Genomic DNA, 25,672 nt, shown 5'->3' with positions numbered 1-25,672 from the left:
GGGCTTAGTTGCTCCACGGCACGTGGGATCTTCCCGGACCCAGGATCCAACCCGTGTCCCTTGCATTGGCAGGCGGATTCTTAACCACTGCACCACCAGGGAAATCCCCATTTGTATCTTTTTTTTTTTTTTTTAATTAGTTTCCACATATGAGTGATATCATATGATACTTGTCTTTCTCTGTCTGACTTCACTCTGTATGGTAATCTCTAGGTCCATCTATGTTACTGCAAATGGCATTATTTCATTCTTTTTTATGCTGAGTAATATTCCACTGTATATATATACCACATCTTCTTTATCCATTCCTCTGTCGATAGACCTTTAGGTTGTTTCCATGTCTTGGCTATTGTAAATAGTGCTGCAATGAACATTGGGGTTTATCTGCAAGATGTATTGGACCTCCAAGTAACTTCTCATTAGAACAAAAATTGTCATGGTTAAAAAATATTTGAATACCAATTTGTTGGAAGTAATTGTCAGGATCTCTGCTGCCTCCTCTGTGACTCACAGAATTGCACTTCCTGCTTTCTGGTGAAAGAGAACTAGTGCCAAGAAGGAGGAAGGTGCTGACCCTGGCCATTCACTCATCGTTCTCACCGCGCCCAGTAACCCATGCAGTCTTGTTTTCCTAGTCTGTAAAAAGTAGGTGGAAGACACTCATGCAGTAGAAAAGTCCTGACCCTGAATCCAGACTTTCAGGGTTCCAGCCCCAGATTCTTTAGCTGCATTGTAGCCTTAGGGGAACTACTTATTCTCTCCAAGCACAATTTCTTCATTTATAAAATGGGAATGAGAATAACACTGCCTACTTCGTAAAGTTGTTGCATGGATTGAGTAAGATAAGATAATTTGTATGGCATAAGAATTACTCAATATATGTTTGCTATTGTTATGATGTACTTTTCAATTTCCCTTAAAATTTGAATAAATTATGCATCTCTGAGATTCAGGTTGGCAGTGCTGTTTTTATATTCTGTTGAGAACCCAGTTCCTGGTTGCAAGGTGATCTGGTCTGGGATTTTTTTTCTAGGAAGGTATTAAACAGAGCAAAACAAACCTCTGCCTACTGGCCTGCCTCCAAATGGTAGAATTCAGCTATTAGAGATTTATTCCTTTGGCTGAATACATTAAGGTGTCCTTATTCATTCATGCTTTGTATGAATTGGTTGAGTAGATCCTTTTCTTCCATGAATATCAAGCTGAACCTTAAGCACTGAGAAAATGTGAACTTAGTTGGAAAGTTTTGAAGAGGAGGGAGTGATGATGCATATTATGTGAAGAGGGGAGGGGGGATAGGTTTGGGCTGGCCACTGCAGGGAGAGGAGGGGGAGCAGGGAGCAAGGAGTTTACTGCCTGAATGAAGCAGGAGACCCTTACCCTTGTGGGAGAAGAGTCAAGAGGCACTGGACCTGCTTTCCTGTGTGGAGCCGAGGGTCTTTGTACCTGGGGCACATTTCCATGTGCATCATAATGAATCCTCTTGCTTCACTCATCATGATCCTTAAATGATTTGAACTTCCCCGCCTCCCCACCAGGCTGTGCAAGAATATTCAAAGCCTCTGTGGCCGCCATCTAATAGGAAGGAACTCTGTGTATGCCCCTGGATGATGGAGGAGCTGGCATTTTCTTCAACTCCCCTGGGGCATGTAGCTTCAGTTTCTCAGGGAGAAGACTCTGCCCCCGCATTGACACTGAGCAGGTTGCCCGTCAGGTTGGTCCTGCCCAACAGACTCTGCCCCAATTGCTGAGCCTGCAGTCTTCCACTCAGCCAGGCCTTGGCAGACAGGCTCCGACTTGCCAGGCTGGGCCCTGGACCACGGGCCTGATGGGAAAGTTAGGGCAATATGGCCCCAGACTGACTCTTCAGATACCATGTAGAGATGGTGTTCACTGGTGGTAACTCATCATGGGATGACAAGACTTGGCCAGGAGAGCTCCTTGGACCAGACGTGTGTGTCCTGCAGAACCCAGCAAATCTCTGGCTGATTCAGGGAGCAAGTGGAGGTGGGCTCCGGCTCTGAGCCCACTGTCTGTGTGGAAGTACCCCTCTTCCCTTTAAAATTGTATTTTGGTACCAAAGATAAACTAGGGACCCATGCTGACCTTATTTGAGGGTGGGGGGCTTTGTTTTTCAGAAGGATTTGCCTTAGAATTTTTTTACCCACCAAATTTCCTATTTGGGAGTTGCACTTTTTCTTTCCTTTTTTTTTGTTATTGGAACGTCTATCATTTTTTTTTGGCCACGCCTCGTGGCATATGGGATCTTAGTTCCCCGACCAGGGATCAAACCCGTGCCCCCTGCATTGGAAGCACAAAGTCTTAACCACTGGACCACCAGGGAAGTCCCGGACTATCATTTTTACTAAACAAGTCATCTGTATTCATTATGGAAAAATCTGAGAAAGAACAGATAAGTGAAAGTTTTGGTTGTTGTGAAAAATTGCTTGCATTGCTATTAAATTCTCTCCCTCCCTCTCTCTCTCCATAGCTCTCTGTTGAGAGCACAGCCCATGATTTATTGACATAATCTCCTATTGTCGGGCATTCAGGAGTGTTTTTCCAGGCTTCTAGCACCTGCAGAAATCCCTATGGGATGAAGCTTCAGTCACCTCCAGTGGTCGCTGACGGGTACCTCGCCCTTTATTAACTGCCTGCCCTCGCCCGTCTCATTTCTCCACTTCCCTACCCGTTTCTCTTTTGCCACCAAAATAAACCACGTGCACTTGAATCCTCGTCTGGGGCTGCTCCTCGGGAGCCCACACTAACGCAGCGATCACCAGCTTTGGGTTAGAAAGGCCTCCCTTTCCCAGTGATTGACTTGACACCACTTTTCAAGGAACTCGAGGAACTGAGTTTCTTGCCTGATGTCGGGTACCCAGAGGTCAGGGCTCTGCTGGCTCACTTAGGCCGCTTTGGCTGTGCCTCCTGGGTTTGGTATCTCAGTCTTTGGCCTCCAAGTTTCTCGTCCTTTTGCCACCAGATTTATGCGAGCCTTTTGCCAAGGCCAGCTTGTCACTGATGGCTAGTCCTTGTTTTTCCTCTTGTCACTTTGTCCCTGAGTTAATCCGCTCTCACAATTCAGCTGGCTACTCTCTGGGCTTTCCTATCAATAAATCTTTACTCAGCCTCAGGCTGGAAGCAGGAGCCCTGGGCCACACTGTGAGGTAGGTGAAGGAATTCTCTTGACCCTGCTTTGAAAGCTCAGCTTTTTCTTGTAATCCTCTCTTTAAAGAATTTTTTGTTATTAGACTGTTACCTGAGGTGACATCTCATCCAAGCAGAGAGAGTTAAAATATATATATATTTTTTGCAAACATGGCCCATATTCTTTAGTTTATACTTCCCCAGATTTGCCATTTTGAGGGTCCAAAGTCTGAGAACCCTGCCAAAGTACTCTAACATATACATTGATTTGAGCTAATACGTAAGTGCTTGCTAGGGTCTTGAAGAAGAGTTCTTGCTGAAGGACATTTGTAATCTGGGGACCTTCATCCAAAGACGTGAAAGTAAATGTGGGAATTTCAGGCACTGTGGTAGGAAGTTTTTAGTGACTCTCCAAATAGCATTCACATTTTGGCAGGGGGATACCTTGGCCTGGGGTAAAGAATTATAGTGCTTTTCCTTCCTCTCTCCCTCCCTTCCTCCCTCCCTCCCTCCCTCCCTCCTTTCCTTCCTTCCTTCCTTCCTTCTTTCCTTCCTTCCTTCCTTCCTTCCTTCCTTCCTTCCTTCCTTCCTTCCTTCCTTCTTGTCAAGAAAGGTAGTACAATTGATTCTACCAGTTACTACCTTTGTGATCTTGGACAAATTACTTATTCTTTCTGGGTCTGTTTTCCCGCCTGTAACATGGAGGTAATGACAGGATTATTGTTATCCTGCCTTGTGGAATTTTTGTGAGGATGAAATGAGCTAATACCTGTAAAGCACTTAGGACAGTACCTGGCACAAATAACCCTTCAAAACATATTTGCTCTTATTATCAATTCATTCATAAAATCAATAAAGCACCTATTTCATGGCAGGTCCTGAGGCAGCAGGGTGACTAAGCGAGCCCCAAAGGGTCTAGTGGAAGATAATTTAGGGTACGGTTATTCAGACTGCCTCCAGGAAACCACAATTTTATGTTTTCTGTCTCTTTCCTGAATCAGAAGAATTCGGCCTATTTTAGGTAGGAAAGCGAGCTCTCCTCCAGGAAGCCGCTCATGATTGAGTCCAGGCAAATATGTCATCTCAAGGCAAGGGTGGTTGACAGAAGGAAAGCATTGGCAGGTTTTCGATAACTAATGATTTGGGCATTGGTTTTAATGGCTCCCAAGGTCTTTTGGGAAAGAAGAGAGAAGGATGAGGTTGTGGGATAAAAGATGTGCTGAAATGGACTGGAGTGGGGTCTGGGGCCGTGGGATGGATGTGTGCTGGGCAGACACGAGAAGGAACCCTGGGAGGGGCGCTGGTCCCAGGCTCAGCTTCTGTTGGCCTGCAGCCCTTGCCAGCGCTGCCTGGTTAAGAGCACCGACTCCGGAGCGCGACCGGGGTTCTGATCTCTGCTTTACCACTTGCTGGCTGTGTCAGATTGTATCCTCCACAACGTGACTGGCATTCCTCCCACTGAGAGGGGGGTCTGTGCTCCCTCTCCTTGGATACAAAACAGGGCTTGTGACCCCCCCCCCCCCCCGACCAAGGAGTGGGCAGAGGGGATACGGTGTGACTTCTCAGGCTGAATCATAAAGAGGATCTAGTTCCCCCTCTGGCAGTCTCTCTCTCTAGGGACACTCTCCCTTGGAACCTACCCGCCATGATATAAGGAAGGTCGGGCCCCATGGGGAGACTGCATCTGGGCAGGCATTCCAGCTGACAGCCCTAGCTAGGCCCCCAGGCAACAGCATCAATCACCAGGCATGTGAGTGAACGAGCCTTCAGATTATTCTGGGACCCAGCTTTTTAGGCTTCTGCGTGGAGCAGAGATAAGCTATCCCCATTAGACCCTGTCTGAACTCCTGACCCACAGACACCCTGAGAGATAATATAATTTTTGTTGTTTTAAGCACTAAGTTTGTTATGCAGCAGTAGATGGCTAACATGCCAGCTATGTGACCTCAAACAGGTTACATAACTTCCCTTTGCTTTGTTTCCTCATTTATAAAATGGGGCTAATTACAATATCCAGTGTGCTGGTAAATCAGCTCTCCAAAAAAAAAAAAAAAAAAAAGCCATGATTTTTTGCATTTGCTGATTTCTGTGGTGTAAATACTCCCGCAGTGGTCAGTTTCAGGCAGGCAATGGTTTAAAAACCAGATGGTGAAATTCCTCAATATTTAACAATGGTTCTCATGAACACAGTACAAGCCACCTCCAACACACAACCAAAATATCTCCCTCTTAGCAGTAAATGATTTAATGTCCATAAATAATTTAGACACAGCACGGAGTAAGTGCTTTGCGTTTGCTATTAAAATTCCTGCTGTTGCTGTAGTTATTGTTGTCACATGGACCCAGTTGATCTGCAGATGTCTGCGGTGCTGGTCCATCCACACAGGGCTTCCCAAGGATTAGCTGGTCGCACTGGCCATTCCAACTCTGACAGAACCCGGAGAGCTCTACCCTGTAATGCCCCAGGTACTTGCGAGCCTCAGGGGGGGCCGTGGGCACACAGCGGGTGATGTAGGGCAAGGGGGCTGGTGTGCAAAGCCTTCCTGCCTGTACGTGTCAGGGGGAGCCCTCGGTAGGGCAGTGGTCAGTGCTTCCTCACCACACAGACAACACAGTACAGTTGGGCAGATGCCCAGAGGGGCTAAGCTCGGGGTGCAGTGGGAACCCACGGAAGGGGCTTTTATCCAAGCTTTCGGGGGTCATTCAGAGAAGGCTGAATGAGAATTTCCCAGGGGAAAGAGGAAGGGAAGGGAGTTCGGTGGAGAGGCTGGCTCCAACGAAAGCCTGGTGGAGAGAAAACACTTCATTTCTGTGGATTTGTGCATCTGTGTGTGGTAAGAGTGCAGAGTGACAAGTTCAAGGGCATTCTGTAGAACTAGTGGCCTGCCCTTTTCAAATTGTCAACATTATGAAACAGAAAGAAAGGCTTAAATACTGTCTCTGATTAAAAGAGACTATACAAACATGACAACTAAATGCAATGCACAGTCCTGAAGTGGTCCTGACTGGCGAGGAGCTGTAGCTCTACAAAAGCATTAATGAGGCTATTTGCAAAATTAGAATCAGGGACTGTTATTAAATCATAGTTTTGTATTGATATTAAATAAAATCCCATTTTCTTTTATGTAAGTGGATGTCCTTGTTTTTAGGAAATTTAGGCTGAAATGTTAGGGGTAAAAGGGTATGGTGTTTACGATGAACTCTCAAATATTTCAGGGAAAATTTCTGTTTATTTAGACTGAGGGAGTGATTAAAACAGATAGGGTGAAATGTTAGCAATGGAAACATTGGGCAAAGGGGTTTAAGGGAGTTCCTTCTACTCTTCTTGCCATTCTTCTGTAAGATTCAAATGATTTTAAAATAAAAAGATTTTTTAAATGAGTGGAGGAAAAGAAAGTGTAGGTTAAGAGTCAGGGAGGGGAAAGAGAGAAGCCGGGAGTTTCAGCTGCTGGTTTATTGGAAAGGGCACTGAGGCGTGGAGAGGCTAAATGGCAGGTCGAGGGTCACTGAGCAATGAGCATGGACTTTGGGCCCCTAACCCTTACTTCTGGACCCAAGTCGCGGCTCTTTCTAGTAAACTGCAGGGTCCCCGGAGGGAAGTGTGTGTTAATATATGGCCTCTGATGTGGAGAAGACCTCAGGGGTGTAATTTCTCCTGGCCGCCCAGGAGTTCTCCACGGAGCTCCTGTTATTTCAGGTTATCATTACTGTGAGCTGTGCCCTGAATTCTCCATGCACTGCCCTGAAATTTGCCCCATATGTTTGTGAAGGTTGATTACATCTTTGGGACCTTTTTCTAATGTGAGCAGAAGCTGTAAAGTTTCAATTGTGGCAGCTCGTTGAGATCAAGTGTCTGTTGGAGTGCGCCGTAAAAGGCCGCTGCATCTGGTATCTGATGTCAGACAAACGTGTGCGAACAATCTGTTGATTTCAGATGACGTGTGATGCCGTCATCTCTTAGATAGGAAATTAGGAGCAGATCTTTCTTTCTCCTTTTCAAAGGAGGATGACTCAGTGCAGGGTAATGGAATCCTGGCTAACTTTGGGACAGGAATTAAAAAGGAAGCCTCACTTTCACATGCTTTTGGCAGAAGTATAAATTGGTACAACTGCTTAAGGAAGCTGACAGTAGCTAATAAAGCCTCCTATGCGCTGAATAAAAGCAATTTTGATGCTTGTGCACTTACCTAAGAGAAATGAGTACATGTCCACCTAAACACATGTACAAAAGTATTCACAGCGGTTTAAACAATAAAAGCCAAAAAATGGAAACGACCCAAATGTCCATCAGTACTAGAACAGATCAATAAACTGTCGTACAGTCACACATGGAGTTCTACCGGGCCATGTAAAAGAATGACATGCTGAAATACACAACAACATGGCTGGATCTCATGGCACATGGATGCAAGAGAAAACATTCTGTGTCATTCTATTTGAAGTTTAAAGACAGGTAAAGTGAACGTATGATGGTAAAGGGCAGAATAGTGAATATTAGGCAGGTGTTGATTGGGAAAGGGCATAAGGGAGCCATCTCTGGTACTGGAAATGTTTGATATCTTTATCCGGGTGATGGTTACACAAGTAAGATTTGGGCACTGAACTGCAAGTAAATTATACATTAATAGAAGAGTACTTAAAAAGAAAAAAGGGAGTTCGTTTCCATTGGCAGGGCTGTCTGGAGGGACTGCAGAATGAGCCATCCCAAAGACCATGCCTGGGAGAAGCAGCTTGACAGGAGTAGCACTGTCTTCTCAGCCCCATTTGGAGATAGCCATCACATGTGCTCTTGTTGACACGTGCTGGGTAATGGGCGCCAGTCACCCAAGCCTCAGTCAATGCTGGTGTGTTGAGCCAGTGGCCTCAGGACTGCTTCTACCTGGAGAACAGAGGCTGAGACCACTCACACTCCACTGTGTGAAAGAATCACCTGGCTGTGTTCAAATGCAGATTCTGATCCAGTAGGTCGTATGTGGGGCCTGAGAGTCTGCATTTCCAATAAATTCCCAGGTGATGCTGATGCTGCTAGACCAGTTTTGAGCGTCAAAGCTCTGGAGGGAGACAGGCCAGGGTGAGAATCTTGCTTCTGCCACTTACAAACTCTGTGATCTTTGCCAGATTCCTCTGTCTCTCTGATGATCTCTCAATGTCTTCTGGAGACTGGGGACAGGGGGAAAGGGAGGGCTAGACAGTCATGTCCCAGAATGGTGTGGATTCAGCGGGGTAACGTACATACCTGGTCTAGTGTGAGCGCTCATTAATTGGTAGCTCTTGTAATATTTGTTATTTTTAATGAAGAAGGTTTGGGTCATGATTTGGAGAAAGGTGAGTGATGTGGTTTGTACAGGCAGGAACTAGCTGTACATTTATTTCCCCCGTACCTTGTTGAAGGAAGACGTTTTTTCTTTTCTTCATCCCATAATCCTCCCCTTGGTCTCCAGTATCAAGATAAATTTTCTCTTCACTTTTCTTCCCACTCCAGTCCACCCTAAATCTAGTAAAGACGGAAGAACTCAGGCAGAACTGAAGCTTGAAGCCGGGCAGGTTGTCAGATTGTCAGACTGTGCCCGGAGGTGATGTCTTTGTTAAAGAAACATCCTCTCTACTTGGCTGTTTCTAGAGGGGCGGGACTGGCCCCTGGGAGTCAAGGTCTGAGTCTGGGTCTCCGTGTGTGCCCGCTCTCAGCTGCCCTCCTCAGAACCCACCCGTACTTCTCTGCGCGCACGGGCCCCTCTGGAGGAAGGCATATGTGTCTCAATCTGTGGGGCTGTCAGTTGGTGTCTTTTTCAAGAACTGAATTAACTTATCGTCAAAGGGAAAAAAAGGAGAGATGCTTGGTTCCATGTTGTCTGGCCAGTGACTGGCCAGGAGCGGGTCTGGGTTTCAGGGTGACTGTCTTTAGTCCGGAGGTGAGGGAGCCATTTGGTTGGCGGCTTGAGTACATCTGGGGTGGCTGGCGGGGGGTTGGAGGGAGCCCTGAGTCACAGCTTAGTTCAGTTCCACAAAGGGAAGTTGTGTTTAGCGAGGGCCAGGCGCTAGACCAGGCACAGAAAGCTCAAAAATAACCAGCCAAGCGATGGCCCTCACAGTGGAGCAGGGAAGGTAGAAAAAGAAGCAAGGGTGGCGCCCTGGGAGAAATGCAGAGGTGGGGGTATTCCTGTTTCCTGTGGGAGCACAGAAGGGGAGAGACGGGAAAGCGTGGCCTCCTAATGAGCTGCACCTCTTGGCATTCACGCCCTTGGGTACGCCCTCTCCATACTGAATCTGGGCTGACCTGCGAAACCAACAGAGGTTAGTGGAAGTGGCCCCGTGTGACTTCTGAGGCTGGGTCATAGAAAACCTTGTAGCTTCTGCCTTGGTCTCTTGGAACACCTGCTCTGGGAGAAGCCAGCTGTCATGTAAAAGGTCTGACTATACTGAGCCACCAGGCTGTGAGGAAGCCCAGCGTAGCCCTGTGAAGGCAGCACAAGGAGACAGACTGAAAGATACCCACCCAGCAGCCAGTCATTCCATCCATCTCAGCCAAGCCCTGGAGGGCTGCGTGAAGGAGTTCTCTTGCGTGCTCAGCCCAGGTGAGCCTTCAGACGACCCCGGCCCCTGTCATCTGACTGCAGCTGCATGAGAGACCCCAAGCAAGAGCCACTCAGCTGAGCTCCGGCAACCCACAGCACCTTGAGAAACCGTGAACGATAATAGTAACTGTTGCTTTGAGCTGCTAACTTCGGGGTGGTTGATTACACAGCAGTGGGTTACTGGGAGAGAAAAGTATCTGGTAGAAAGGACCCCTGAGCTGGGAGTTGAAGAGCAGATTGCCAAATGGGGAGGGCATCCATGGAGAAGGGCATCTTGAAAAAACCACATAGCAGGAAAAAACAGAATGGGCTATTGAGGAATTAGGAGCAGTTAAATATTAAAAGAGAGAGCAAACGGCCAGGTGGAGAGACCTGGGGGAGGAGCCGGGAGAGGTGAGCAGGGGCTGGAATCAGAGATTCAGTGCAAGGGGTTCTAACTGACACACCACGTGGTTTGCGGGAGCTTTGTTTTATTTACAATTTTGAGAGGTGGAGATGTGAACATCCTCTAGAAATCTCTCCACGCTGCTGCTGTTGTTGTCCTCGGCAGCTGCAACAAGAACCACTCAAAGGCTTGGTAAAAGCAAGTGCTCAATGGCCTCGTTGGCTCAAAGAAAGAGGGGAAAGGGTTAAGCACTGTTCATGGCTCTTCAGCTGCTCTCCCATGTCTGGGAAGTGTTACCTGCCGGAGAAGTACTAGATTCCATTTCAGCAGCAGCCAGAGACACTTGCCTTGAATTGGTGGTGTGTCCACAAAGCACCTGCCCGCCAGAGTTGGGAAGTGTGTGATTTAACATATACTAACAGCAAGCCAGGTTTTCCCCGGTGCCGGGGATGTCTCTCACTTCTACCTCCAACTCCACTGAGAGGAGAAGAGCCGAAGGGAGGATGACCCCCACGTGGCTGCGGCTTCCGCTGTACCATCCTACCCACTTACCTTCTCAGGTCTCCATTTGCTCTACTGTAAAATGGGGGCAATAATGCCTACCTCACCACTGACTTGGGGGAATTAAATGAAATACTGTGAGTCAAGGAAGCAGCCCAGAACCCCTCCACAGGGTACACTCAGCCAGTGCAGGCTACCTTACTGTCATCCTTGTCTTGGCGCCCTGGTCTTAACTCCCGCCCTGCCCCCCAAGCTTTCTCTTAGGGCAGCAGATACGGAAGCAGTGAGCTGTTCACGGCCAGCATCACTAATGGACTGAGCCCCTCTTTGCCCCCGTGTGCAGATGGCCTCTCAGGCTCTGGCAGCCTTGAATATTAATTAATAGTGAACATTTCTTGAGCTCTCAGTGTGCTACAAATGAGTTTTCCCTTTAATCCTCATAAAAATCCTGCACACTGGGAACATTTTACATTTGCAGTGAGGGCACCTTGCCCGAAGCTATGCAGCCAGGAAGGGCCCCGGCTGGAAGCTGAACACTCCAGCGCCTGCTGCCTGGCACTGCCCCGCACTGCCTCCCAAGAGAGTCCATTCTAGAAGGGAGCCCCGCGGGACAGAAATGCACACCACCTGTCACTGCTCTCAAGAGACCGAGATGAACTGTAGACCCTTCAGTTAGCACAGCTAGTGACTTTTTCTTTTCGTCCTAAATCCAAATGTAAAAGAAACTGAAGGAAGGATCCTTTTAAACCCGATTTCCCATAATCACTAGTGGGAAAATTCCTCAGAAAACTCCATTCCTCATTCGGAGGTTTCGAGGAATGATCTGGAGCTTATGCTAGAAAAAGTCCAATAGGACAGAGACTGTTTTCCTCACTGCTGTATAATCTGTACTCAGAGCAGTGCCTGGCCCGTAGTAGATGCTCAATAAATATTCACTGAATGGCTGCAGGACCGACCTCTCCATTAGGCCCAATAGACGCAGTCTCTATGGCCCAGATACTGTTAGGGGCCCGTAATAGTATTGTGACTTAAATGTCTTTTGAAAACAGAAGAGAATAGTAGTAAATATATAATAATGGATCCAGCCTAAATTACATTCATCTTGATACCAATATAGTCATAAAGTATCATTTTTAGTATTTTTTTTTTAATGGAGGAATGGCTCCCAAGGGTTCTAATGCAGCCCAGAATGGGTGAACGTGATGTGTAAATGCCCAGAATCTGGTACAGAGTAGCGCTTAGACAAGGGTCATTTCCTTCCATATGTGCTTTAGGAAAAAGTGCAGGGCAGGCATTTGTGACACCACACATACCCAGTGGCTCAGTCCTTTTGTGGCCACAGGCTCCTCTCCCCTCCCCACCCTGCTAAGGGGCATGGCAATACCACGTATCATAGACCCCCTGTCCTGTGTGCCATGGCTGGCTGGACCGGAGTGCACCCTTGACCAGGAACAGCCAATAGGAGCTGCTCAGGGTCAGGAAATGCTGTCCAGGAGATGCTACCATGAGCAGTGGCCAGTCCAAAGGATTTGAAGAAAAAATAGGAGGAAAGAATCAGTAGATAGTGAGAGGAGAAACCAGAGACACCAGAGAAAAGGTGGAGACGGAGTCACAGTTGTATGAATGGTGGAATGGAGTGAACATCCATCGACTCTCATTGTGGGTAGGGCCAGGTGATCGGTTCTCGGAGGGACTTCAAACGCTAGACCCGCCTCCATTTACTGAGTGCCTCCTGTTTCCTGGGTACTGGGCTGATTGGCTTCTGTACATCATCTCGTTTAGCCTCTCAACAACGTAACAGAGTTGGTTTGATATTTATCCTATCTCCTAAATGTGGAAAGGAAGCTGAATTCATTTGCTGAAGCTCGCACAACTAGTAAGTGGAAGAATTGGTCTCAAACCTAGCCTGTCGGACTCCAAAATCCACAGTTTAACCAACAAGCCATCTTTTTTTGCCAAATCCCAAAGTTCATTTGAGTCTCCATGAGGCTCAACAGCTTACCTTTCTTGGGTTCCCTTAAGATTTCTGTCTCCCAATGTGCTATATATGTCTTTGCAATTCACTCCCCACCCCCACCCCCCATGACTTGACATAGTCAAGTTCTTTGTCTTCAAAAGACCAAAAGTCCAGGAGAAGTTCAAGGAGAGAGGACGTGGGGCAAACAACAGGTAACAGACACAAAAGAGAAGCCAGTGAGGAGGTGTGTACTGGTGAAGAGAAGTAGCCCCATTCACCAGGTCGTGGTGAGAATAGCTTCAAATGGTTTGGAAAAATCTAGATCAGGGAGAGCCCATAGGGCAGGCAAAATCAAGGAGGTGGTTCTTTTCCTCGTAGACGTAGCTTAAATGGGAAGAAATGTATGCGAAGTGATGTTTAGGAAGCTTCGTCTGGTGGCTTAACCAGGATGAATTTGCCAGAGAGAGGGATGAGGCAAGAGGCTATGTTTACAACAGTAGGAGAAAGATCACCGAGTTGTAACTTGGGTGGTAGTGTAGGGGATGGGGAGTAAGGGTCACTGAAAAGAAGGACTGCCCAGGAGTTATGAGATACAGGTGCAGTGAGAAGCAGCCCGAGGAGCCTTCTGCATAATTTCCTGAAAAATGCTCTGAAAACTCGGAAGCGATAGATAACAGTGGCAGAGATTCCTAGTTGTCCATAGCATGCTTTTGCCCCTTCTTCCTTCATGTATAAAAGCTCAAAATCTTAAGAGGTCCCTTGTAGTTTGGTGTGGCGATGGGCTCGTCTCCCACAGTAATGGACCCGGACTAGTTTCCCAACCACGCTGGCCATTGGCTGGGAGGAGCCTTGGGAAGAGTGGTCTTGGTCACAGAATGGTGGCAGATTCAGAGAGCAGTAGCTGGGCCATCAGTCAATTGCCCTCCTCGCAGCAGGAGATCTGAGGGGAGCATTTTCTTAGCTGCCACATGCTTTCCCTCTGTTTTTTTGTTTGTTTTCTTTTTTTTTTTTTAATTTTATTTTATTTTTTGTTACAGCAGGTTCCTATTAGTTATCTATTTTATACATATTAGTGTATATATGTCAATCCCAATCTCCCAGTTCATCCCACCACCACCCCCGTCCCCGCTTTTCCCCCTTGGGGTCCATACGTTTGTTCTCTACATCTGTGTCTCTATTTCTGCCTTGCAAACCAGTTCACCTGTACCATTTTTCTAGATTCCACATATATGCATTAATATACGATACTTGTTTTTCTCTTTGTGACTTACTTCACTCTGTAAGACAGTCTCTAGGTCCATCCACCTCTCTATAAATGACCCAATTTTGTTCCTTTTTATGGCTGAGTAATATTCCATTGTATATGAGTACCACATCTTCTCTATCCATTCTTCTGTCGATGGGCATTTAGGTTGCTTTCATGACCTGGCTATTGTAAATAGTTCTGTGATGAACATTGGGGTGCATGTGTCTTTTTGAATTATGGTTTCCTCTGGGTATATGCCCAGTAGTAGGATTGCTGGGTCATATGGTAATTCTATTTTTAGTCTTTTAAGGAACCTCCATACTGTTCTCCATAGTGGCTGTATCAATTTACATTCCCACCAACAGTGCAAGAGGGTTCCCTTTTCTCCATACCCTCTCCAGCATTTGTTGTTTGTAGATTTTCTGATGATGCCCATTCTAACTGGTGTGAGGAGATACCTCATTGTAGTTTTGATTTGCATTTCTCTAATAATTAGTGATGTTGAGCAGCTTTTCATGTGCCTCTTGTCCATCTGTATGTCTTCTTTGGAGAAATATCTATCTAGGTCTTTTGCGCATTTTTTTGATTGGGCTGGTTGTTTTTTTAATATTGAGCTGCATGAGCTGTTTATATATTTTGGAGATTAATCCTTTGTCCATTGATTTGTTTGCAAGTATTTTCTCCCATTCTGAGGGTTGTCTTTTCATCTTGTTTATAGTTTCCTTTGCTGTGCAAAAGCTTTTAAATTTCCATTAGGTCCCATTTGTTTATTTTTGTTTTTATTTCCATTACTCTAGGAGGTGTGTCAAAAAAGATCTTGCTGTAACGTATGTCAAAGACTGTTCTTCCTATGTTTTCCTCTAAGAGTTTTATAGTGTCCAGTCTTACATTTAGGTCTCTAATCCATTTTGAGTTTATTTTTGTGTATGGTGTTAGGCAGTGTTCTAATTTCATTCTTTTACATGTAGCTGTCCAGTTTCCCCAGCACCACTTATTGAAGAGACTGTCTTTTCTCCGTTGTATATCCTTGCCTCCTTCGTCATAGATTAGTTGACCACAGGTGCTTGGGCTTATCTCTGGGCTTTCTATCCTGTTCCCTTGATCTATATTTCTGTTTTTGTGCCAGTACCATATTGTCTTGATTACTGTAGCTTTGTAGTATAGTCTGAAGTCAGGGAGTCTGATTCCTCCAGCTCCAGTTTTTTCCCTCAAGATTGCTTTGGCTATTTGGGGTCTTTTGTGTCTCCATACAAATTTTAAGATTTTTTGTTCTAGTTCTGTAAAAAATGCCATTGGTAATTTGATAGGGATTGCATTGAATCTGTAGATTGCTTTGGGTGGTATAGTCATTTTCACAATATTGATTCTTCCAATCTAAGAGCATGGTATATCTCTCCATCTGTTTGTGTCACCTTTGATTTCTTTCATCAGTGTCTCATAGTTTTCTCAGTACAGTTCTTTTACCTCCTTAGGTAGGTTTATTCCTCGGTATTTTATTCTTTTTGTTGCAATGTGAATGGGATTGTTTCCTTAATTTCTCTTTCTGATCTTTCATTGTTAGTGTATAGAAATGCAAGAGATTTCTGTGCATTAATTTTGTGTCCTGCAACTTTACCAAATTCATTGATGAGCTCTGGTAGTTTTCTGGTGGCATCTTTAGGATTCTCTATGTATAGTATCATGTCATCTGCAAACAGTGAGAGTTTTACTTCTTCTTTTCCAATTTGTATTCCTTTTATTTCTTTTTCTTCTCTGATTGCCGTGGCTAGGACTTCCAAAACTATGTTGAATAATGGTGGCGAGAGTGGACATCCTTGTCTTGTTCCTGATCTTAGAGGAAATGCTTTCAGTTTTTCACTGTTGAGAATGATGTTTGCTGTGGGTTTGTCTTATATGGCCTTTATTATGTTGAGGTAGGTTCCCTCCATGCCCACTTTCTGGAGAGTTTTTATCATAAATGGGTGTTGAATTTTGTCAAAAGCTTTTTCTGCATTTGTTGAGATGATTGTATGGTTTTTATTCTTCAGTTTGTTAATATGGTGTATCACATTTGATTGATTTGCGTATATTGAAGAATCCTTGCATCCCAGGGATAAATCCCACTTGACCGTGATGTATGATCCTTTTAATCTGTTGTTGGATTCTGTTTGCTAGTATTTTGAGGATTTTTGCATCTATATTCATCAGTGATATTGGTCTGTAATTTTCTTTTTTTGTAGTGTCTTTGTCTGGTATTGGTATCAGGGTGATGGTGGACTCTTAGAATGAGTTTGGGAGTGTTCCTTCCTCTGCAATTTTTGGGAAGAGTTTGAGAAGGATGGGTGTTAGCTCTTCTCTAAATATTTGATAGAATTCACCTGTGAAGCCATCTGGTCCTGGACTTTTGTTTGTTGGAAGATGTTTAATCACAGTTTCCATTTCAGTGCTTGTGATTGGTCTGTTCATATTTTCTATTTCTTCCTGGTTCAGTCTTGGAAGATTATACCTTTCTAAGAATTTGTCCATTTCTTCCAGGTTGTCCATTTTATTGGCATAGAGTTGCTTGTAGTAGTCTCTTAGGATGCTTTGTATTTCTTTGGTGTCTGTTGTAACTTCTCCTTTTTCATTTCTAATTTTATTGATTTAAGTCCTCTGCCTCTTTTTCTTGATGAGTCTGGCTAAAGGTTTATCAATTTTGTTTTCTCAAAGAACCAGCTTTTAGTTTTATTGATCTTTGCTATTGTTTTCTTTGTTTCTATTTCATTTATTTCTGCTCTGATCTTTATGATTTCTTTCCTTCTACTAACTTTGGGTTTTGTTTGTTCTTCTTTCTCTAGTTCCTTTAGTTGTAAGGTTAGATTGTTTATTTGAGATTTTTCTTGTTTCTTCAGGTAGGGTTGTATTGCTGTAAACTTTCTTCTTAGAACTGCTTTTGCTGCATCCCATAGGTTTTGGATCATTGTGTTTTCATTGTCATTTGTCTCTAGGTATTTTTTGATTTCCTCAGTGATCTCTTGGTTATTTAGTAATGTATTGTTTAGCCTCCATGTGTTTGTGTTTTTTATGTTTTTTCCCCTGTTATTGATTTCTAATCTCATAGTGTTGTGGTCGGAAAAGATGCTTGATATGACTTCAGTTTTCTTAAATTAGCAAGGCTTGATTTGTGACCCAAGATGTGATCTATCCTGGAGAATGTTCTGTGTGCACATGAGGAGAAAGTGTAATCTGCTGTTTTTGGATGGAATGTCCTATAAATATCAATTAAATCTGTCTGGTCTGTTGTGTCATTTAAAGCTTGTGTTTCCTTATTAATTTTCTATCTGATGATCTGTCCATTGGTGTAAGTGAGGTGTTAAAGTCCCCCACTATTATTGTGTTACTGTCGATTTCCTCTTTTATACCTGTTAGCATTTGCCTTATTATTGAGGTGCTCCTATGTTGGGTGCATATATATTTATAATTGTTATATCTTCTTCTTGGATTGATCCCTTGCTCATTATGTAGTGTCCTTCCTTGTCTCTTGTAACGTTCTTTATTTTAAAGTCTGTTTTATCTGACATGAGTATAGCTACTCCAGCTTTCTTTTGATTTCCATTTGCATGGAATATCTTTTTCCATCCCCTCACTTTCAGTCCGTATGTGTCCCTGGCTCTGAAGTGGGTCTCTTGTAGCCAGCATATATATGGGTCTTGTTTTTGTATCCATTCAGCGAACCTGTGTCTTTTGGTTGGAGCATTTAATCCATTCACATTTAAGGTAATTATCGATATTTATGTTCCTATGACCATTTTCTTAATTGTTTTGGGTTTGTTTTTGTAGGTCCTTTTCTTCTCTTGTTTTTCCCACTTAGAGAAGTTCCTTTAGCATTTGTTGTAGAGCTGGTTTGGTGGTGCTGAATTCTCTTAGCTTTTGCTTGTCTGTAAATGTTTTGATTTCTGTGTCAAATCTGAATGAGATCCTTACTGGGCAGAGTAATGTTGGTTGTAGGTTCTTCCCTTTCATCACTTTAAATATATGATGCCACCCCCTTCTGGCTTGTAGAGTTTCTGCTGCGAAATCAGTTGTTAGCCTTATGGGAGTTCCCTTGTATGTCATTTGTTGTTTTTTCCCTTGTTGCTTTTAGTAATTTTTCTTTGTCTTTAATTTTAATTTGATTACTATGTGTCAGTTTGATTACTATATGTCTTGGCATGTTTCTCCTTGGGCTTAACCTGCCTGGGACTGTCTGCGCTTCCTGGACTTGGGTGGCTATTTCCTTTCTCATGTTAGGGAAGTTTTCAACTATAATCTCTTCAAATATTTTCTCAGGTCCTTTCTCTCTCTCTTCTCCTTCTGGGACCCCTATAATGCAAATGTTGGTGTGTTTAATGTTGTCCCAGAGGTCTCTTAAGGTGTCTTCATTTCTTTTCATTCTTTTTTCTTTATTCTTTTCTGCAGCAGTGAATTCCACCATTCTGTCTTCCAGGTCACTTATCCGTTCTTCTGCCTCAGTTATTCTGCCATTGATTTCCTTCTAGTGTATTTTTCATTTCAGTTATTGTATTGTTCATCTCTGTTTGTTTGTTCTTTAATTCTTCTAGGTGTTTGTTCTTTAATTCTTCTAGGTCTTTGTTAAAACATTTCTTGCATCTTCTCAGTCTTTGCCTCCATTCTTTTTCTGAAGTCCTGGATCACCTTCACTATCATTATTCTGAATTCTTTTTCTGGAAGGTTGCCTATCTCCACTTCCACTTTAATTGTTTTTCTGGAGTTTTATCTTGTTCCTTCATCTGGTACCTAGCCCTCTGCCTTTTTATTGTGTCTACCTTTCTGTGAATGTGGTTTTTGTTCCATAGGCTGCAGGATTGTAGTTCTTCTTGCTTCTGCTGTCTGCCCTCTGGTCTGTTTCTTTGTTTTCAATTTGCCTTTTCCATGCTGGTTCCATGCTCAGGCAGGCTCTCCCCTACAGATGGGAAGATGGCTGCCCGCAGCTGCAATATCACATGTCACTGCATAAACAAATGAGAAAGAGCATCTGCCTGTTTCCCAGCAGCCCTAGCAAAAACCTCATTGTGTCTCATTGATTCCCACTGTGTCACATGCCCACTTGTAACCCAGTCACTGTGAGGAGGGAAACATGGCTTTCTGATTGGCTGAGACCAAGACCACAAGCTCTGCTCAAGGAGAGATGACACCATAGCCAGACTCCATGTTCAGAGAGAAGGGGAGGTTGAATCCCCAGTCAAAAATGGAAGAGTGGGCAACTGTTGCTGGGGGGACAGCAACAAAATGTCCTTGATAATAGTATTCAGTGTCCTCATACTTAGTTCATCCAAGAACGCTGTTTACAGATAGCAATTTGCTGTGTTACTTCTACAGAGTACATAGTGAGAAATGCAGCATCTTAGAAATACAAGTGTATTATATCTGAATAATTGCACCTTCTGGTTGTTCTTTGGAAATGGGTCATTAGAGTTAGAGATGTTAGCAAAGGAAAAAAAATTCCAAAAATTAAAAAAATTTTAAATCCAAATTAAATGGGGTCACATTGTTGGTTGAAACCTCCAGTTGCCCTTTCTTGATCTATTCTGTTCTCTTAGAGATTTTATTTCAAAACAGATGTGGAATTTGCCAGGTTTATGTGTTTTTAAGAGAAAAGGTAATGAGACCCCACACATTTCCCCACAGTGTCCTTAATCACTTTTTCTTTGCATCCCGAGGGCTCCTGTAGCCTCCCAGACAGGAATCAGTTAGGGGTTTTCATTCTCTCCTATCACAGATGACAGCTATGGGAAAAGGGCCCTGCCCTTCCCTTCCCACCTTGCTCCAGGGATTAATACCCAGATGAGGCTCTTAACAGAAGGAAGCAATTTGGATCCAGCAGGTGTGAGCCAGTGGGGCTAGGTGGCCAGTATTTAAAAATACTATGTGCTAGGCATGAATGAAATTATATCTTCATTGTCTCTGAAGAGTTATACAAGAGCAAAAGCATGTTCAAAAAAACTCATCACAGAGAATTGTACTTAGCAGACTCTGAAGTTTACAGAAAACATGTAATACCATTCTTAATGTTCTGTAATTTCTCTTTGGTGAAATAATAAGGTTGTCAATAATAAGAAAAACGGCAACAGCTATCTTTTATGGAGTCTTTTCTATGTGTCAGGCACTCTCCTAAGTACTTTATATGCATTATCTTGTTTAATAGTCACAGTCATTTCCATTTTAAAGATGAGGAAGTTGAGGCTCAATGCAATTAAGGGGCAAATTCAAGACCACATGACTAATAAGTAATAGAGTCAGAATTTGAACTCGGGTCTGTCTAATTGCAATATATGTGTTCTTAAAATTAATGTGTTACCCTGCCACTTAATGATGCGACCTTGTCTCAACCTGGTATGGCTGTCTCGTAGGGATGCTGGGAGAATGCGTGAGGATGTTAGATAGTGCCCTGCCTGCAGGGATTGGCCCATTGGAAGCTGTGGGTTTTATTTGGACTAGACTCTTTTTCCTTATTATCATCATCTTTAATTTATGTGGAATGGCATTGCTAAAGAGCTGCCAGGCCAGCACCAGTGACTTGTACCTGGGTTTTACCAGCTCTGGACCCCACTTATAAGTCAGGACCCTGACTTCTTATAGAATCTTTTCCTAATAAGTATTCATAGAAGTCACCATGTGTTCATGAATATAACCAGTGAGTAACTCATGGCATAAGCCGTTTTATGTCCCTTCTTTCACTCTGGGCCTGTTTTTCTGGACACACGCAGCGTACGAGGTACCATCACTGCTTCCCCTGGGTGAGTTGTGCATGATGTAGGGCACTCTCATTCCCCATCTCTGGTCTCCCGACACCTTATCAACCTGCTGCATTTTCAGGAGTCCTCAAATGGCCAGATGGGAGTGGGGAGTGCAGTAATCTGTTAGAGAGTGTGAAGAAACTGGGTCAAATTGGGGGGGGGGGCATTAGTAAAGTGTAGCATGCATACACTTTTGTGAAAAGTACACAAATCATGAGTGTTTAGCTCCGTGAGTTTTTCACAAAATGAACCCACCGTGTAACCAGCACTGAGACCAAGAAACAGAACCTTCCCAGCACCACACAATCTTCCTTTTGTCCCCTTCCAGTAGTTAATAAGGATACCCTCCCCCTAAGGGTAATCACTATCCTGACTTCTAACGCTGTAGTTTCATGTTGCCTGTTTTTGAACTTGATGTAAATAGGAACCATAGACTTTTGAAACTCTGCTTTCTTTTGCTCAATATTATGTTTGTGATATATATTTATATTAATGAGTATAGCTGTAGTTTATCAGTTTATTCTCCTTTCTGCATAGTATGCCATTGTATGAATGTAACACAATTTAGTTATCTCTTCTACTGTAGATGGATATTTGGATGTTTCCAATTTTGGACTATTATGAATGGTATTGCTGTGATGTACATGTCTTTTGGTGAACATATATATATGCAAACATATGCATTTCTGTTAGATCTGTGTGTTTGAATAAGTGGAATTTCTGGATCATGAGCTATGCATGTGTTCAGTTTTAGTATCTAAACTTGGTATCTACTAAGTTTGGCAAGGCTTCCAAAGATTTTTTATGAGTTTACACTCCCCTCAGTGGTACAGGAATTCGGAAAAATTTGTATAGTATTAGGGAATTTTTTTGTTTTTGTCCGAAGGGGCCCAAAATATCTAAATTTTGCCTTAGACTAAAGTGTCCCTCTCCATCAGTCTCTTCGTGTATATCGGTTAGAGTTTTTGGTTGCAAGCAACAGAAATCAACTCTAGCTGACATATAGGAGGTGCTCACAGAATGATGGAAGGTAATTCTCCAAAGGGAAATCTGGATGTTGTTAGAATAGAAAATGGATTCTGGGCCAAAGGATAAGACTTGGACATGGGCTGGAACCAAGGCAACTTAAGAGACTGGCGGCATGAATGACAGCAGCAGTCTCCAAGCAGGAATTGTGTTAGCGTGCCACTCTGCACTTAAGGGCCTTGCTCTTGATCCTTCCTTATGCAGTGGCTCAGGAAAGGAAATCCACTTGGCTGAGCTTACACAGTGGGCCTGTTCTCTGGCTACATTGGGGGGGGGAGGGGGCGCCTGTCCCTTTGAGTTCTGTAGTGAGAGGTGGTCACCAGGCACTTCCCTGCATCAAGGAAAATAGAATTCCCCCCAAAGAAATATGGGTGTGGCTAGGATGGAAAATGGATTCTGAGCAGCCAAAAAATGATGACTGTCCACCAGTCTAAGAGAGATATGTGCATGTGGAATAATGGCCGATAGGAAGCAAAGTCACACTTTTTGGTAGCTGGGCCCCAAACTGCAACACAGACAAGTCTAGTAGCTTAACTGGACAACGTGCATTCGTGGTCCAGTTGGTGCATTCATTTCCTAGGGCTACCATAAAAAGATGACCACAGACTGGGTGGCTTAAAACAATAGAACTTGTTCTCTCATAGTTCTAAAGGCAGAAGTCTGACATCAAGGCATTGGCAGAGCCCCGCTCCCTCTGAAGGCTCTAGGGGAGGATCCTTCCTTGTCTCCTCACCTCCTCCCAGCTTCTGAAGTTGTCAGCAGTCCTTAGCATTCCTGGGCTTGAGGCTGCATCACTTCAGTCTCTGCTTCTGTCTTCAGGAGGGCTTCTCCCTTTGTGTACCTCTGAGTGTCCTCTTATAAGGACACCGGTTATTTTGTTTAGGGCCCACCCTAATCCACTATGACCCCATGTTAACCAATTCCATCTGCAAAGACCCTACTTCCAAATAAGTTCACATTCTTAGGTTCAAGGTGGACACAAATTTTGGGGGGGACACTATTTAGGTTTCAGATGTTTAGGTCTTAAACCAGAGCAACTGGTGAGCTCTGCTCCCTTGAATTTCCCCCACTTGCAGATACCTGGGTCTGATATATTTTTACATCCTGGCTACATGGAAGGAAAGGAAGATCGGAGCTACAATCATGTCTTGATCTTTTAATGCGTTATAACCCCACTCTACTGCAGACCTGATCCAAGCAGGTTCTCGAACAGACCAATCAGAGCGGTATGGCTCAGTGGTTAAGAGCTAGAGGCTGTCGTCAGGCTGCCCAGGTTCAACCCTGGTTTGCCCTTGTTACCTGCTGTCTGGGTGACACTCTGCATGCCTCGGTTTCTTCCTCCACAACATGTAGTTGACGAAAAAGTACTATTTCGTAAGGTTGTAGTGGTAAAAGGTAAATGCAAAAGTGGAACCAAATTCTTAGCTCAGCCTGGCACAGCGTCAGTCCTGACTGAAAGCTGTTGTTATTAATTTGTGTCTTCCTGAGGGAAGTAGGTATGAGAAAGGAGGCTTAAAAACAACTCCCCCTCAGAAAAGCCTTATGGAGTTTTCATAAAATCTTTTTTCTCCCCCTACAGTCTTCGCACCCTCCTCCCTCCTAACCTAGCACTGACACAAATCCCTGGGACTCCAGGCTGGAATATGAAACATAAGAACAGACCCCAGGGTCTACATGCCCTCCTTAACAATCGAAGCTCTGTTATGGGGCCAAACTTAAGGGTCCAGCTCTGTGGTCCCTTAGGGTGGGTCCCAGCCCACGTGCAGATGGACTGCCAGAGGCCCAGCCCATTCATTTAGCAAGCTCAAGCCGGGGTCACGGCTACGCCCACTGACAGCTAAAGGCAGGGCTAGGTTGTCCCTTGGGCTGGAGACGCGGCCTGGCTGGGGCATCTGGGGCCAGAGCAGGTCCCTGAGGTGGTAAATCAGGCTGTGCCAGGGTCACCCAGGAAGAGGATTTGGGCTTCCTTCTGTCTGAAGGCTCTGGCGCCCTGGCTTCATCTGGTGGATGGCATATAAGACTAGCCTGTCCAGAGTGACGTGAGGCTGGCCGGGGGCCAAATTGCTATTGATTTTTCTTGCTAGGATCTGAGGCCGAGACAAGAGGCTGCTTTCTGCATCCGCTGTGTGAGCCAGCTCAGAGAGGATGGCTGGGGGAGAGGGGGGGAAGGGGAAGGGGATGGTTGGAGGCGATGGAGGAACGGGCGCACGTCAGAAGCAGGATAATGACTCTTTGCAGCCATCGTGTGCCTCGTGCAGTGAAGAATGCCTGTGAAGAACCGGCCCCGTTGCCCCAGCAAAGGATCCAGTGGATTTTCTTTGGTTTTTATAGTTTTCAAAAGTCTCCAGTTTCTGGCCTTACAATGGGACAGGGTTTAACACTTCCAGCTGCCCTGGCTTCTCCTGCCAGGATGAAGGGAGCTGAGCAGAGCAGAGCCGCCAGCTCTGCGTTCAGGCTGGGCCCCTAATCCTGTGGAGCCTGGAGCAGGAGTACAGACGGGGGTCCACGTATGCCACGTCTAAGTATTTCAGAATGATACTTTTCACCAGCAGAGTGTTATGTAAAATATGTTCTTCCCTCCATCCTTGACGGATATACCTTCCTGATGCCCTGCAGTGACAGGACTGAGTTTAGATTCCTCAGGATCCTCAGTGTTCCATGCCCCTGGCCTCCACCCACTAGTCTCCTGTTGCAACCTTGGCCCCGCCGTTCATCATGAAGAGCCCCGCTGGCTCTCTCGCGTGTGGACACTCCGGCCTGTGTATCCATGCTCTGTCCCCACCTCCCTGCAAACAGTCACCTCTCAGGCTTGGGGTGTGCACACTGGTGGGGAGGTTTGGTCTCCCAAGGATGAAAGAAGGGGAGGAGTGCACTTGCGTCCTGGAGACAGGATCAGGGCCACTTGGGTAGGAAATTATGGTGTCTCAGGAGCCCACAGGGGCATCTAGAAGGAGCAGGGCCTCAGGCAAACATGGGCACAGCCCCTTGGTCCCATAGGCTCTATGTGGGGAGGCACAAGGCCAAAGGAGAGCCAGAGGGGCCCTTTAAATCAAGGGGCCAGGCAAGACCCTCCCTCTTGCCTGATTCTAAAGGCTCTTCTGTCCACGCTAACAACCCTGAAATTCTGATCTCGTGCCAATCTGGAGACCAGGCTCATATGGCAGGAAGCATGATTGCTGAAGTCTGGGGGAGATGAATCCTTGGCTTTCCTGCGTCCCAAGGAAAGGGCTTACCAGGATAGGAAATGCCTCAGAACCAGGGAGATCAGCGGAGAAAACAGGGTTGACAGCACCCTGACAATGGCCAGGGTCTTCCTTTTGGCCTTCTCTGGACCCAAAGATCTTCCTTCCACAATCCATGTGTTTTCTGTTGTTTGTTAATCGTCCACTTGGCTGGCCCCCGAGTGCTGCCTCCATATTTTTGTCTGCTCTTTTGTCTGATAAGTTTCTTCCTACACGCCTGAGCTGGCAGCAGCAAGCCTGCAAAACGAAGCTTCTGTCCCTTCGCAAAAAGATTCCTCATGTTCTTTGAAAAAGCCTTTCCAGCCTTCACTGCTCTTCCTCTTGCCCACCATCTCCTTTTCTTTGGGTCCCATTATATATGTTTTTTTAGCAGCCTTGGTGTTCCCACATTTTTTTCACCACGAAGTTGACTGTTATGTAACAGTCTCATAGACCTGCCTCCCAGAAGCTGAAGTGTCTGTTGCTATAACTACAATGCTCATAAATTCAGCCTCACTTAAAATTATGCCTTTTCCAAACTCCCCAAGTGAAGACTTAGAAGCGTTGGGCTAGCTGGATTTTGAACCGTAAAGTTCATGTCTAGACCCCCAAATCTGTCCTGTTTCTATTTAAAACGTTTATAAAGGGACCAGCGTTTCTCTTCATTTCTGCAGACAATTGTAAGTTTTATTTCTGCATCTGGGGTCACAGACATTCTCCACTCCCCAGGAAATGGATTTCACTTTGCTACCAGATCCCACAAGTAGCAAGGTCAGTAGGATGGAAGGAGAGGAAATGTGTGATTGTGAACTAGCCAATGGCTTTTGTGTCCAGTCTGTCTTCCTGCTACGCCTGTGTTTCT

This window comes from Balaenoptera ricei, chromosome 11, assembly GCF_028023285.1.
Source record: "Balaenoptera ricei isolate mBalRic1 chromosome 11, mBalRic1.hap2, whole genome shotgun sequence".
NCBI classification, from domain to species: domain Eukaryota; kingdom Metazoa; phylum Chordata; class Mammalia; order Artiodactyla; family Balaenopteridae; genus Balaenoptera; species Balaenoptera ricei.
The sequence above is the reverse complement of the archived record's forward strand: the minus strand, read 5'-3'. Positions refer to the sequence as shown.